Source organism: Octopus sinensis, linkage group LG8 (assembly GCF_006345805.1).
Source record: "Octopus sinensis linkage group LG8, ASM634580v1, whole genome shotgun sequence".
NCBI classification, from domain to species: domain Eukaryota; kingdom Metazoa; phylum Mollusca; class Cephalopoda; order Octopoda; family Octopodidae; genus Octopus; species Octopus sinensis.
The window spans coordinates 53,181,948-53,196,530 of NC_043004.1; positions in this window are offsets into that span (position 1 = coordinate 53,181,948).

A 14,583-nucleotide genomic window follows, 5' to 3' on the forward strand; every position below is an offset into this window, starting at 1 on the left:
CTAGGTTAGGTGCATGGGAATATTCTCTTTGGAGTACAAATACTGTTCTTTTAATATGAATACATAAATTCATAAATGCATGAATTCACTATTGCCAGGTGAAAAAGAGCTTCCCTCTATATAAAGAAGAAATGTCACAGTTCCAGTACCTGCCCATATTAAACAAATGCACTTGAAGTTTTTTCACCACCAATCTGACTGTGACATCAAATTCGTCGTCCGATCAATAATTAAATATCTCTTACAAAATTTCCTGAATTTCATTACGATATATTTTACATCCACCTATACTCTCTATTGCCCAAATCTGAATTAAAAGCAATACGCAGTTTCCATAATCCATTTTTCTTTGTACAATATAGATGTAATTTGATGTCTTACAATATAGAAAAGTTTCAATAATTTTTTATAAGGCATAGGAGTGGCTGTGTGGTAAGTAGCTTGCTTACGAACTACATGGTTCCGGATCCAGTCCCACTGCGTTACACCTTGGGTAAGTGTCTTCTACAATAGCCTCGGGCCAACCAAAGCCTTGTGAGTGGATTTCGTTGACAGAAACTGAAAGAAGCCCGTCGTATATATGTATATGTATATATATATGTGTGTGTGTGTGTGTGTATATGTTTGTGTGTCTGTATTTGTCCCCCCCCCAATGCTGATGCTGATGTATTTACGTCTCCGTAACATTAGCGGTTAGGCAAAAGAGACCGATAGAATAAGTACTAGGCTTACAAAAAATAAGTTCTGGGGTCGATTTGCTCGACTAACGGCGGTGCTCCAGCATGGCCACAGTCAAATGACTGAAGCAATTAAAAGAGTAAAGAGGAATGAGTAATGATTTTCCTTTCCATTTTGATATTTTTTCATCACATTCTTATACAAATGATTTTAATCACGTATTCGGTAATGCTCATAAATAAATATTTCCAGTTGAGAAGAGAAAGCGTATTACACGTAATGGAACTTGCGAAAAAAAACCAACAATTGTTTACGTTCAACAATGCCCCATAATTAGTCAATGAATGTTTTATACAGAAAAATACATCTTCGTGTTCCAAAGAACTTAGGTACAGTTCATTGTAGCAAATTCAGCAAACCTGATGAAGTATGTCTGTAAATAAGGAAGGTCGTGTAAATCCCATTCAACTAAATGCGACATAAACCAGGAGATTATCTTAAACTTGGTGTAGCCTACTTCGGATGTACTTTCGTAATACGCGTGCGTGAGTGCATGTGCAAGTGTATGTGTGTATGTGCGTCAACGCACCTGTGTACCTGCATGAGTCAATAAGTGCATGTATGTTTAAGCAAGCGCATACATTCACATACAGAGAGATGTAATAAGTATACATATGCGCAAACACAAACACACACATTCACACACATATATGTATATTTGTGCCACTTTGTCTATTTCCCTTACATTGCTTCTCTTATTTCCTTTCTCTCTCTCTCTCTCTCACTCTCCCTTTCTATCTTACCTTCCTCCCACTATCACGTGACGCGGGATGGCTTAAGGCGGTGTCATTGCACTCGACCGAACTGCTCACGATTTTCTCAGCCCCTAGCTCTCCCCGCTCGCCACTGTCTCTATATTCCTTTAGAACAGTTTTTCATTTCTTCACGTTAGACATTTTTGTCTTGTCTTGCAGCTCTAAGACTTCGTTTTTGCTGTATATGTATTATTATCATTTTAATTAATTTCTTCGTGTAGCCCTAACCCTTTATTCTGTTTATTGTTTTGTGCAACGTCCGTCTCGAGTCTGTCTAGTTTGGTTTTGTTTTTGTCTGTATTCCCGGCAAGTTTATTACCGGTGTCTCCAGAATTATCGATAATGGCCGAAATTGCGCTTGAATCTCTGGCCGATAACTGAAGAGGAGTTGGTGACTTGGGTTTTACGTTCGTCTGTGTATTTAGTATATGTTTGTATACCTATTTACTGCACGTTTTTTTAATAACACACACACACACACAAACACACACACACACACATATATATATTTATATGTATGTGTATATGCCATATTTTCCGATTGTCTTTTTATTTAATCCTGAAAATATATTTGTATGTATATATGTCTGTATGTATTTATTCATTCTCGAACAAATATTTGCATATGTAGATAGATACATATATACTCAGATACACACGTGCAAGGTAATTTTTATACATAAATAAATGTTATAGTACATAAAATAACTAAATAACAGAATCAACATTATCACCGCTTTTCCTGAATTTCTAAATGCCTGGTGTCTTAACTGAAATTCAAATTCATTGAAAATGTAAAATCTAAAGATTACCGAAAAAGATAATCTCTGTGTCTTTATTACTCATACCCTAATATACTAAATCTTTGTTCGTATAGACGTTACGTAATTTCGATGACGTCATTCTACCGCAATCTCTATAAGGAAATACAATACGCGAAATTGCCAATAAGGATGTGATTTCTCTATTGCTTGTGAGCGAATGTGTATTTCTCTGCATGTGAGTATATATTTACTAAATATTTCAGACATACTATATAGCTTTAAACGGTTTTAAAATTATATGATGCACAACTGTGTATCCATATATACCTTTCTTTCTATCTATCTATCTATCTATCTATCTATCTATCTATCTATCTATCTATCTATCTATCTATCTATCTATCTATCTATCTATCTATCTATCTATCTATTTATCTATCTATCTATTTATCAACCTATCTATCTCCTAACTACTATCTCTCTCTCTCTTTCTCTCTCTCTCTCTCTATATATATATATATATATTTATACACACACACACACACATATATATATATATGTATATATATATATATATATATATATATATATATATATATACCGATGTATATACTTATATATATATATATAAATAAATTTATCTATTTGCATGTGCATATATTTATTTAAATATACATATATATATATATTTGTATTTATGCAGATATATATGAGTGGTAAACGAGATTTAACTAAAGTAATGTAATTATTAAAAAATAGCTAGGAAATTTAGAAGTAGAAATAGCAATAAAAGTTAGAGCTAACCAATAGTAAGTGGATTAAGTTTAGTAAGTTTAGTGAGTAGAAAACGAGATAAAACTAAAGTAATGTGATTATATGAAAAATAGCTGTTAGTCGAGGACTCGAACCTGAGTATGTGGCTTTGCATGTTTGGGAGAATTTATAAAATTGGAATAAAATAAAATAAAATATAATATATTGAGTGCTGAAGGTAAATAGGCCAGATGGCGCTGCGTGCATACAATTTCCTATGGTGACTGTATCGAATGGTTTTGCGTATAAAGTTCCAATCAGAATCGACGTAAAAAATTTTCTGGGAGTACGTAAATATCGTGTTCTGAGAATGGCCGGTATGGGACTATGTAATTGTGTGTTTGTTCATGTTTTATATGTGTTGTATAGGACATCCTGACGAGGGGAGTGCCAATTTTAAGTACTATTTTAAGTACTGATATGTCTAGTATTGATTGGCACATCCCCGAAACATCCCCGTAGATGATGGACTTCTGTAGATCTTATATTTTTGTAAGATTGTATGTGTATTATATTTTATGTACTATTCGCCGGAATTTTACTCGTGTCTTTTTTTATTTTATTATCACTATATTTATTCCTCTTATTCTAACAGTTTTAAGCGTGTTGTATGCAAAATTTATACTCATATCTATATTTATTTTTATATTTATATTTGTATTTATATTTTTATTTGTATATGATACTTATATATTACTGAATTTTTAAATTTCTAATATGTCGGACTGTATAGATATAAACTAGTATATAAGATTTGCATGTGTTTGGTCTATCTTTGAATTTTGTGGTGTTTCCGTGGTCGTTGCTCCTATTTCCTCCCCTTGGATAAAAAAAGTATATATGTGTATATATATATATATGCATACATAATTATATATATATATACATATGTGTATACATATCTGTGCATATTGGGTCGTCCCATAAAACATGAAGTTTTTTATATTTTATTTTCCAAAATAGATAAGCAAAGTTCTTTTTAATCTAAAGTATACTCTACTTCACTTTCTCCAACTGGTCTTTCATCTATCCGATAGACTTGCAAGAGTCCCCTCTTCCAAACTTCATTTGTCCGTGACGAAAAATACTCCTCCATTACTGTTCTGACCTCGTATACAGAATTCGTATTTTGTCCGTCTAAATGATTCTGAAGACTGGAGAATAAATGATAATCATATGGGGCATTGTCCGGCGAATATGGTAGGCGGGGCATCGTTTTCCATTCAAACTGCTCCGGCCTTTGAAATGTCATCTTCGCTGTATGTGGCCGAGCATTATCCTGATGGAAGAACACCTTTCGTCTTGAAACCGAAGATGGTCATTTTTCTTCTAGTGCTCATTTACGCCGCCCAAGCTGCTTGCAGTAGATCTTTCTTATCGTTGTGTTTGAGTTTAATAGTTCAAAGTGGACTGAACCTTTCATTTCCCAGCAAAAATATAACAACACATTACGTGGATGAAGACATTGTTTAACATGAGGTACCGGTGTTTATCATTTCCCTCCCTACTGTCTGCAGCGCTTGACATTTTTATAGAAAATCCATTTCTCGCCACCAGTCACAGTTCGGTTTAAAAATAGGTTCATTCGTGAGACGTGCAAGCAAAGTAGGGCACACATTCACTCTCTGTGCGTGATTTGACTCAGACAGTTAGAGAAGAAACCATCGACCGAATTTGCTGAATTTTCCGATGACATACCAATGTCGATGATTGGTTTACTGTTCAAATCCAAACTTTTCTACTAGTTCCTCAACAGTTACAATGGAATTTTGTTCCACCAGGATTTGTAGGACGTCCTCGTCGATCTCTACAGCTTTTCCAGCACGAGGCTCGTCTTCAACTCTGTTGTTTCTGGCTCGAAATATCTGGAAGCACCATTGACACTGGCGTACGCTTAATATCCGATCTCTGTATACTGCAGTAATATTTCTCGCACTTTCTGTTGTCTTTATTGAACTCACAAAATCAAATATGATGAATATGTTCCTTTGTCACATCTATTATGTTGAAAAATAACTTAAAATCGAACTGAACTCTTCAAAAGTTGCACTAAGAATAAGGTCAAGGTAAAATTACTACCGGCTTTTATAGCAAGTTGATGCAAGTAGTTTATCCCGTCCTCCTCCGACGTTTAGTTCATGCAATTGAAAAAATGGTATTATCTATGGGATGGCAGAGTGAATTACATCAAACAGAGTGAACTGCATGAATTGATGCTGGTTTTCTCACACTGTGCCCAAATAACCCTACTATGCTGGGTAGTCTACGAAAAAAAAAGCAAACAATGCGCATACGCAGCATAAAAAGACAGTGGCAACAATTTACTCATCGCATCCCTATATATATAAGTGTGTGTGTGTGTGCATATTTCTCTTTCTCTCTTTTACTTGTTTCAGTCATTTGACTGCGGCCATGCTGGAGCACCGCCTTTAGTCGAGCAAATCGACCCCAGGACCTATTCATTGTAAGCCTAGTACTTATTCTATCGGTCTTTTTTTTTACCGAACCGCTAAGTTGCGGGGAGATAAACACACCAGCATCGGTTGTCAAGCGATGTTGGGGGACAAACACAGACACACAAACATATACACACACAAACATATATATATATGCATATATACGACGGGCTTCTTCAATTCCCGTCTACCAAATCCACTCACAAGGCTTTCGTCGGCCCGAGGCTATAATAGAAGACACTTGCCCAAGGTGCCACTCCTGCTTATAATTATATATGAGTGTGCATGTGTGTATAGTATATTAATCAAGGCTACAGCTGACTGTATATGTCTGTATTTGTGTGTCTGTATGTGTGTGTTCGTGTGTGCATTTCTGTGTGTGTGTGTGTGCGTGTGTGGTATGTTTACGTGTGTGTGTGTGTGTGTGAGTGAGAGAATATTCTTATTTGCTATTATCCAATTACTGTGTACACTTTCTCAAACTTCGTCTTTTTAATTCTCCAATTACTGAGGGAATAAAGATGTCGGTTTTTATAAGCCCCCTCGCAAGCATTTCTAGCGAATAGTATGGTATGTATAGAATAGTTAGTATACTAGTAGAATGAAAACAACACTGGACATCGTAGTCTTTTCCTATTCATTTTCCAGGAAATAATGGGACGATTGGCTTCTTTGAAGCGCATATTTCTTCTTTTTTATGTAATAGCGTCTTGCAAAATTATTAATTTGTATTCAAGCTGCTTGCAGAATACCGTATATACTGCAAATCATATTGTGAATCAAGCCATAGGGAAGTAACCAACTGAGGGAATTTTGCGTATAAGAAAAACATCGTACATTAATGATGCTATAGTAAGATGAAATATCAGTCATAACGAAAAAGTTGAATTCTCATGAATGAAGAAATAATAAAAAGAAATGACAGGCGGTAGTCAATGTGTACTTACACACACACACACGCACACACACACACACATATATATATATATATATATATATATATATATATATATATATATATATTTAAATATATATATAAGTCTGATGAACTCGCACAAAGTAGATGTAGCGGTTTTAAATCAAAGTTGGACATCTTCCTGTCAAGAGTCCCAGATGAACCTACCTCACGGCAAGCGGTGCAAATGAGAGTAGCTGTATCAAACTCCATTCTTCACCAAGTGCCACATATTAGACGAGGTTCGTCGTAATAACAGTGTAGCACAAAACGGCGGTGCATCAGCATGGCCGCAGCTCTGAGCTAAAACTAGGAAAAATATATATATATATATATATATATCACGTGATTACGTGACCGACCATTCCATCAGATGTAGTTACATATCGCTTGTCACAATGCGTTCGCATTGTTTTAGCCTTCGAAAGACGCCACCCCGCTGGCTAAGCGAGCAGGCCAAGAAAGAATGGGAGAAAGAGTGGTGAAAGAGTACAGCAGGGATAACCACGCACTGGCGGAGCCTCGTGGAGCATTTTGAGGTGTTTTCGCTCAATAAACACTCACAACGCCCGGTCTGGGAATCGAAACCGGGATCCTACGACCGCGAGTCCACTGCCCTAACCACTATGCCATTGCGCCTCCATACATATATATATATATATATATATATATATATATATATATATATATATATATATATATATAATATATATATATATATATATATATATATATATATATATATATATATATATATATATATATATATATATATATATATATATATATATATATATATATAGAGAGAGAGAGAGAGAGAGAGAGAGAGAGAGAGAGACACACACACTTAATTGGGAGAATATTAAAAAGCTGTGGGCCCTTGAAACTCAGGCTGTTGCAGAAGCTGGTCCTGAAGCGTGATGGCATTGCTGGGATCTTTGGCACTATGCAGTGTCGTCCCGTTCTAGCAATGGTGTAGCTTACAATGCCAAAATTTGGCACAATTCCTTCCAGGATCTTCCAGACATATATTACTGCATACCTCTCCCGTCTTCTCTCCAGGGAGTAGAGTCTTAGCTGTTTCAACCTTTCCCAGTAGCTGAGCTGTTGCAAAGAGACGATCTTCTTTGTGAATCTTCTCTGGATTGCTTCAAGGTCCGCTGTTAATTTTACACTGGTAGGTGACCATAGCTGTGAGCAGTAATCCAGGCGACTGAGGACGAATGTCCGCCAGAGGACCATCATGGTTTCCTTATCTCTGGTTCTGAATGTTCTTAGGATCCATCCAGCCAGTCGTCTGCACTTTGTCGCCATCCTGATAATGTGCACTTGGAAAGAGGTATCATCACTCATGTCGATACCCAGGTCCCTCACAGACTTAGGCTCTGGGATTGAAATTCCCTGTGGACCGGTGTATCCTGTAAGTTTAATATTCAGTTTTGGATGCTGGTAGCGCAGGGCCTGGAATTTTTCAGCATTAAACTGCATATTATTATCCTCAGCCCATCTGTAGATACAGTCCAACTCCTGCTGCCGGTGTGCAACATCGCTGGGGTTCTGTATTTTCTGCGAGACTTTCGTATCGTCTGCATAGCTGGCCAGAGTGGCTATCCGGGCATTTGAGGACATATCTGAGAGGGCCACTATAAAAAAGCAGTGATCCCAAGACAGTGGCCTGTGGAACACCGCTCACTATTGTGTGTTCATAGAGGTGGCTCCATTAACCACTACTGCCTGACTCCTATCTTTCAGGAAGTCATGCAACCACACTCCAAGTTTTCCAGCTATGCCGAGGTCACGTAGTTTGTGGCATATCATACCATGATCCATCTTGTCAAAAGCTTTTGCAAAATCAAGGTAGATTACGTCCACATTTGATTTGTTGAGTAACTGCCTCAACAGCCAGTCATAATGCTGTAAGAACTGTGTCAGGCAGCTCCTACCTGGTCGAAAACCATGCTGGGTATTACTCAGCAAGTTATTTTCCTCAAGGAATGCGATTAGTTTCTTTCTGACTATCCGTTCCATGACTTTGCTGATGTGTGAAATCAGAGAGATAGGCCTATAGTTTTGGGGATCTGCTCTACTTCCCCCTTTATGTATTGGGCATATTATACCCTCCTTCAGCTTGCTCGGCAGTTTGCCATTCGCAAGAAAGCTCTGGAAGAGAATATTGAGGGGTTTTGCCAGGGCATGCTTACACGCTTTGAGGAGGATGGCTGGGAAACCATCTGGACCAGCAGCTGAGTTTGTGTCCACTTCATCTATGGCTAGTAGGACATCTTTTTCGCTAATGTCAATACATTCTATTGTAACCGCCTCGCTGGTTATAGGTGAGGCGGCAAAGAAGTCCACTGGTTCGTTCACTTGTCTGTGTTCCAACGGGGTGGTAAAGACACTTTTGAACTGGTCATTCAGCATCTCTCTGATCATAGTTGGACTATCTGTGAGGGAGCCATCTTTTTGGAGGGGGGGTCCTATCTTGTAGTGCACTGAGACTGTTTCTTTTGCGTAATGAAAGAAGGCCTTTGGGTTTGATTTAATGTTTTTTATAACCCAGGCTTCTTTGACTGCTTTCTCCTTCACATTGGATTGTTGCAGCCTTTTTTCGATCTCCATCAGTGTTGTTTTTAGGCGGGACGTTTCGCTACTTTTGGGATGTTGGTTGAGACGATTTGCAACCTTCGTCCGTTGTCTCATGAGTATGTTCCTGTCTCTTGGAATCTTGCTCCTATTTGTTTTGGCCTTGTGCTCTGGGACATATTTCTGGCATACGGCTTGCACAGAAGACATGAAACATTCTAGTTTCATGTCAATATCTGGTGTGAAGAGACATTCCGGCCAGTCCTCTCTGAGGATCTCTTTTTGGATCGATTTCCAATCTGCTTTGTGGAAGTTCAGATTGGAGAGATTTCGGGTGCTTCCTTTAGGCTGTATGTCTCTGGTTACTTTCGGCCCAAACATAGACAGCTCTATTATGTTGTGATCCGAAACTGATGTCGGTGTCACTTTCACATCATGAATGATGTCCATATTGTTCGTGAAGCAGAGATCCAGAATGTTATTCGCCCTAGTTGGCTTGAGTACAACTTGCTCCATGAATAAGGCATTGGTGAGGTTGAGCAGGGACTCCACCTGTACTTGCTTGCAATGATTCATTCCCGAGAGTATGTGACCTTCGGGCCATTTGACGTTGGGGAAGTTGAAATCACCCATAAGAAATATGGTCACGTGGTGTTCCAGTTTCATGAGGATTTCTTTAATTCTTGTGAGGCAATCTTCAAACTTGCCTATGTGATATATATATATAAATATATATATATAAATATATGAAAGAATACAGTTGAACGACGAATTAACAAAATTCCTTTATTTTCGACATATATTCCGAAGGCTGCATATTCCTAATTGCGAAGGAATAAGGAGTATATTATGCCGCTTTCTCATCAGGAAAAGCAAGGAACTTATGTCAACATCAAGATGCACAAAAAAATTTTAGATGACTGCTTACACGGAGCCCATAGTGATAATGAGTGTCTCTTTAAAAAATTCCTTTATAAGGAGTGACGTCAAAATGGTTGGATGTAGAAGATTCTAGAATTTTCTAAAGGTTCAAGTGTTCAAACGAAGTAGGAGAAGAGAGGCATAAGAATAGGAAGGTGAAAGGGTGCAGTTCAAATGAATGGTGAATTTTCTTTTGTGAATGAGTGTCTGTCTGTGTGACTGTATATAACGGCATTAATGTGAGTGTGTGTGTGTGTGTATGTGTGTGCGTGATTGTGTTTGTGGATGGGTGGGTGTCAGAAAACAGACAGTGGTGAGGTGAACGGTTTGTGTCTGTGTGTTTGATTGTGCTTACTATAGATAGAGGGAAAGAGAGAGAGAAAGAGAGAGAAAGAGGAGGGCAAGGTATAGGGACAAAGGTAAAACATACCTCACTGGATTGGGTAGTAGTTTTTTGAAAGTATAAAAATAATTTTTTGACTATGGGGGTGAAATATATAAAAAAAGAGTTATATTAATTAAAATTCAAGGGGCTATCTATATTAATCATTATTCATATGATTGAAAGGTGTGTTTTTGCCAGTGCATGCATCTGTAGGACCTCTCGACGATTGTATTTATTAAAGGGACTTTGGCGAACGAAATATGAAAAAGTTCGGAATTACAGACGCCACAATGTTTTCTGCCCTTGTCAAACGGGAAGGACACCGACAATATGGACCATTCCAGTTTGAAAGTTGTATTTAATTTTTAGTATAATATTTATCATAATATATTTTAATTCTTTTTATATGATTTATTATAGATATATTTCACTATTAATTGAATTATTCAATAGAGGTTTTTGTCTCTTAATTATATACATACGTAATATATTGTGAAATTTGATTTACTATTGCTAAATTGAATTTTTCCCTGTAAGTTTGGAATTTTATATGCCCCACTATTGAATATATATATATATATATATATATATATATATATTTCTATATATATACATGTATGTATGTAAGTATGTATGTATATATATATATATATATATATATATATATATATATATATATAATATATATATATATATGAATGTAAAATCCATAAAAGTGTACGTGAATGCATGAACATGAGTGATTGCATGTGGTGTGTTCGGAGGCGTGATATATTTGTTCGATATCTCAGCGCCAAAATATGCTTACAGTTAGGTGTGTGGAAAAATTACAGATGATAACAACATAAGCAAAAAAATAATCATTCATACATATGATTTGAATGATATTTGTTTGTTAATTGCAGGAGTTTCAGAAACTGTTCCATTCGGTTTGGGTCCATTCAGTTAGGCTCTAATTAATTATATTTTTTAATGATAATTTGACATGGGAAGAAACGACATGCAACGAAGAATATTCTTTAAGGTGAACTACAGAGGTTAATAAAACTCCTTGGTGATTCTAATGGAGATACATTTAGAATAATATTATGGAAGGGAAAATTAAATCGAGGATATTTTATTATCTTTGCGGTGGGGAGCTGGTAAAAGTCGTTAGCGAGCAACTTGAAATACTTAGCTGCCATTCTTGTGGCTTTACGTTCTGAGTGCACATCCCGCTGGGGTGAACTTTTTCTCCTTTCGGGTCGACTGAAGGAAGTACTCGACAAATACTGGTATTTATGAAATTATCTAACAGCCTCCCTCAAAATTGCTGCCATTTTGTCAGAGTTGACAGAATCTACTGAGCAATATAAAGTACCTTGCAGTATTTCTATTGACTCTTGAAGTAGTATCTTTATGTACTACAGCGGTCGGCTTTGCCCTTCATATATTTGGGTCGATTAAACAAGTACCAGTCAAACACACGGGTCGATGAAATACTTTGCTGCATTTTGTCCGTCTCAAAGTTATGAGCTCATAATCACGCGAGGTCGACTTTTCCTTTTGTCCTTGTGTCGATAAAATGAGTACCAGTCAAGTACTGTGGTCGATGTAAACGGCTTATCCCGTCTCCCGGAATTGCTGGCCTTGTCTCAAAATTTGAAACCAATATTTAAATCATCATAATTATCATCATCATAATCATCATAATTATCATCCTCATAATTATCATCATCATAATCATCATCATTATTACTACCTTTATCATCATTATTGATATTAGAGCTCGTTAGACCAACTTAAACTGTTATGCAACATAAGGTCAATGATATTCCAACAATGATCCTCTAATATTACTCAAATATTGGGTCATCCAAGCAATATTATTTACTGTAGACCTTCCTTTAATAATGTAGGATGTAATTTTACCGAAATTTGGCTTCTGCTGGAGATTCTCTACCTGTTGTTTATGAAAACATTATTCTTTGATCTTGTTCTTAGTTTTGAAATTTGTTATTGTTTAATTTCATATCGTCCCGATGAAGCGCGTTCCACTTGTGACAAGCCTATTAATTTTCTCTCATTACATTCGTTTGTAATGTAGATTTGATTACACTTCGGTTGTTATTTTTACAGGATAGAAAGTCCACACAAAGGTCCTTCATTGGTTTCCAATATAATTATTGTACTGTAAGCACGTACCGAAAAACAAGATAATTGTATATTTATTAGAAGATTCTCGATGAAAGGTTAATAGATTGTGACTCACCTGTTGATCAGTTTAATTGTTGGAGTTTGTTTAATTAGTATTTACAAGGTGTAGGAGAGTGTATGAGAGTTATTATGTGTCTATGCATACATGTCAGAAGTTTAAAATTGTGCTCTTTCTCATGTGGTGCGTGCGGGGGTGCGTGCGTGTGTGTGTGTATACGTTTTAGAATATGTCTGCCAATGTAATCTGATGTTTGTGTTTCTGTTTTGTCTCTGTACGCCTATTGGTGTGTTTCTTCGTATATCTGAATGCTTTTGTGTGAACACTTCCATATGTTGGTGACTAAGAGTGTATGTATATGCGTGTGTCTGTGTGACTAACAGTGTATGTATATGCGTGTGTCTGTGTGTGCGTGTGTCTGTGTGGTACATTTTTCCCGCTTTCGTGAGTCATACTCAATTCATGATCGTTTTAAAACATTGTGTTAAGTAATTTAGTGTGAACATATCTATGAAAGGGACGTGGTACATATAATGGAGAAGATGCAGAATGGTGGATATTAAAGAAGAATGAGGAAAGTGTGTGTTAGATGCACATTCTATATTTGCACAAGTCGAAGTGATGAATCTTCATGTGACATAAGTTACACACGATGTTTAAATAACGGAAGTTACACATGAGGTTTACATAACGGAAGTTAAACAGAGAAACACAATGGCACGTAAATAGTAAATTCACAACGATTGAAAAATAATGAGAAAGCTATTTTGATTGAATTCGTGACGAAATATGGATTTGTAATTTCCTCCTCCTGAAATATTCAATAGAAAATTTACTATCATTCACTCTTTAATTCTATTCAACCTCTCTCGCCATCTCTTTCACTCTCTCTCTCTCTCTCTCTCTCTTGTGTCTATACGTGAGTATGTGAGTGTGAATGCACGCGCATACGTATGACTATATACACACGTGTGTGCATATACATTTGTATGCGTATGCATGTGTGTATATAATATATTTATATATATATACATATATGTATACACACATATGTATATATATATACATATATATGTATACACATATATACATGCATATATATGTATACATACATACATTCATATATATATATACATATATATATATGTATATATATATATATATATTATATATATATATATATATATATATATATATATATAGGTACGTATATATATATATATACATATATATAGGTACGTATGTATTTATGCATACACGCACACACACCACACATATATATATATATATATATATATATATATATATGTGTGTGTGTGTGTGTGTGTGTCCCTCCCTTTATCTATTTACAAATATTTATGCCTATAAATCCTCCTCTCTTTCTCTCCATATATATATATATATATATCTCCCCTTCCCCTCACCCACCGAAGTATTGCCGAATCTCTCACGCTAGAACTATTTTATATTACACTTCTGTATAAATATCCTTAACATCTGAGACGGAGAAGTAGCCGCGATACACTTACACTTAACGTCAACTACAACGTAGTGTCTATTCACTCTTTTAACTATTTGTCATCGTTTGTAAAGTATATTTAGAAATCCATCTATTCTACAACAGTATAGTGCTACTGTTTCGTAGATCCACGTGAAATATACATATATGCTATTAAAGATTACATATGAATAATTCAAGATCTTAAATACTAGTTTTTAAATTACATCATTTTTTTTTTCGTAATAAAGTGCAAGATCTAGAAATGGAGCTTCTCGGAAGGTTCACCGGAGTAACGTCACTTGACGTGTTGCATAGCTTATACACGCGGTCGAGGGATCGCGGGTTCGAATCTCAGACCGAGCGATATGTGTGTTTATGCGCGAAACACCTAAGCACCATGCAGCTTCGGCAGAAGATAATGGCGAAACTTCTGCTGACTCTTTCGCCACAACTTTCTCTCACTCTTTCCTGCTGCATCTTGCAGGTCACCTGCGACGGACCGGCGTTCCGTCCAGGTG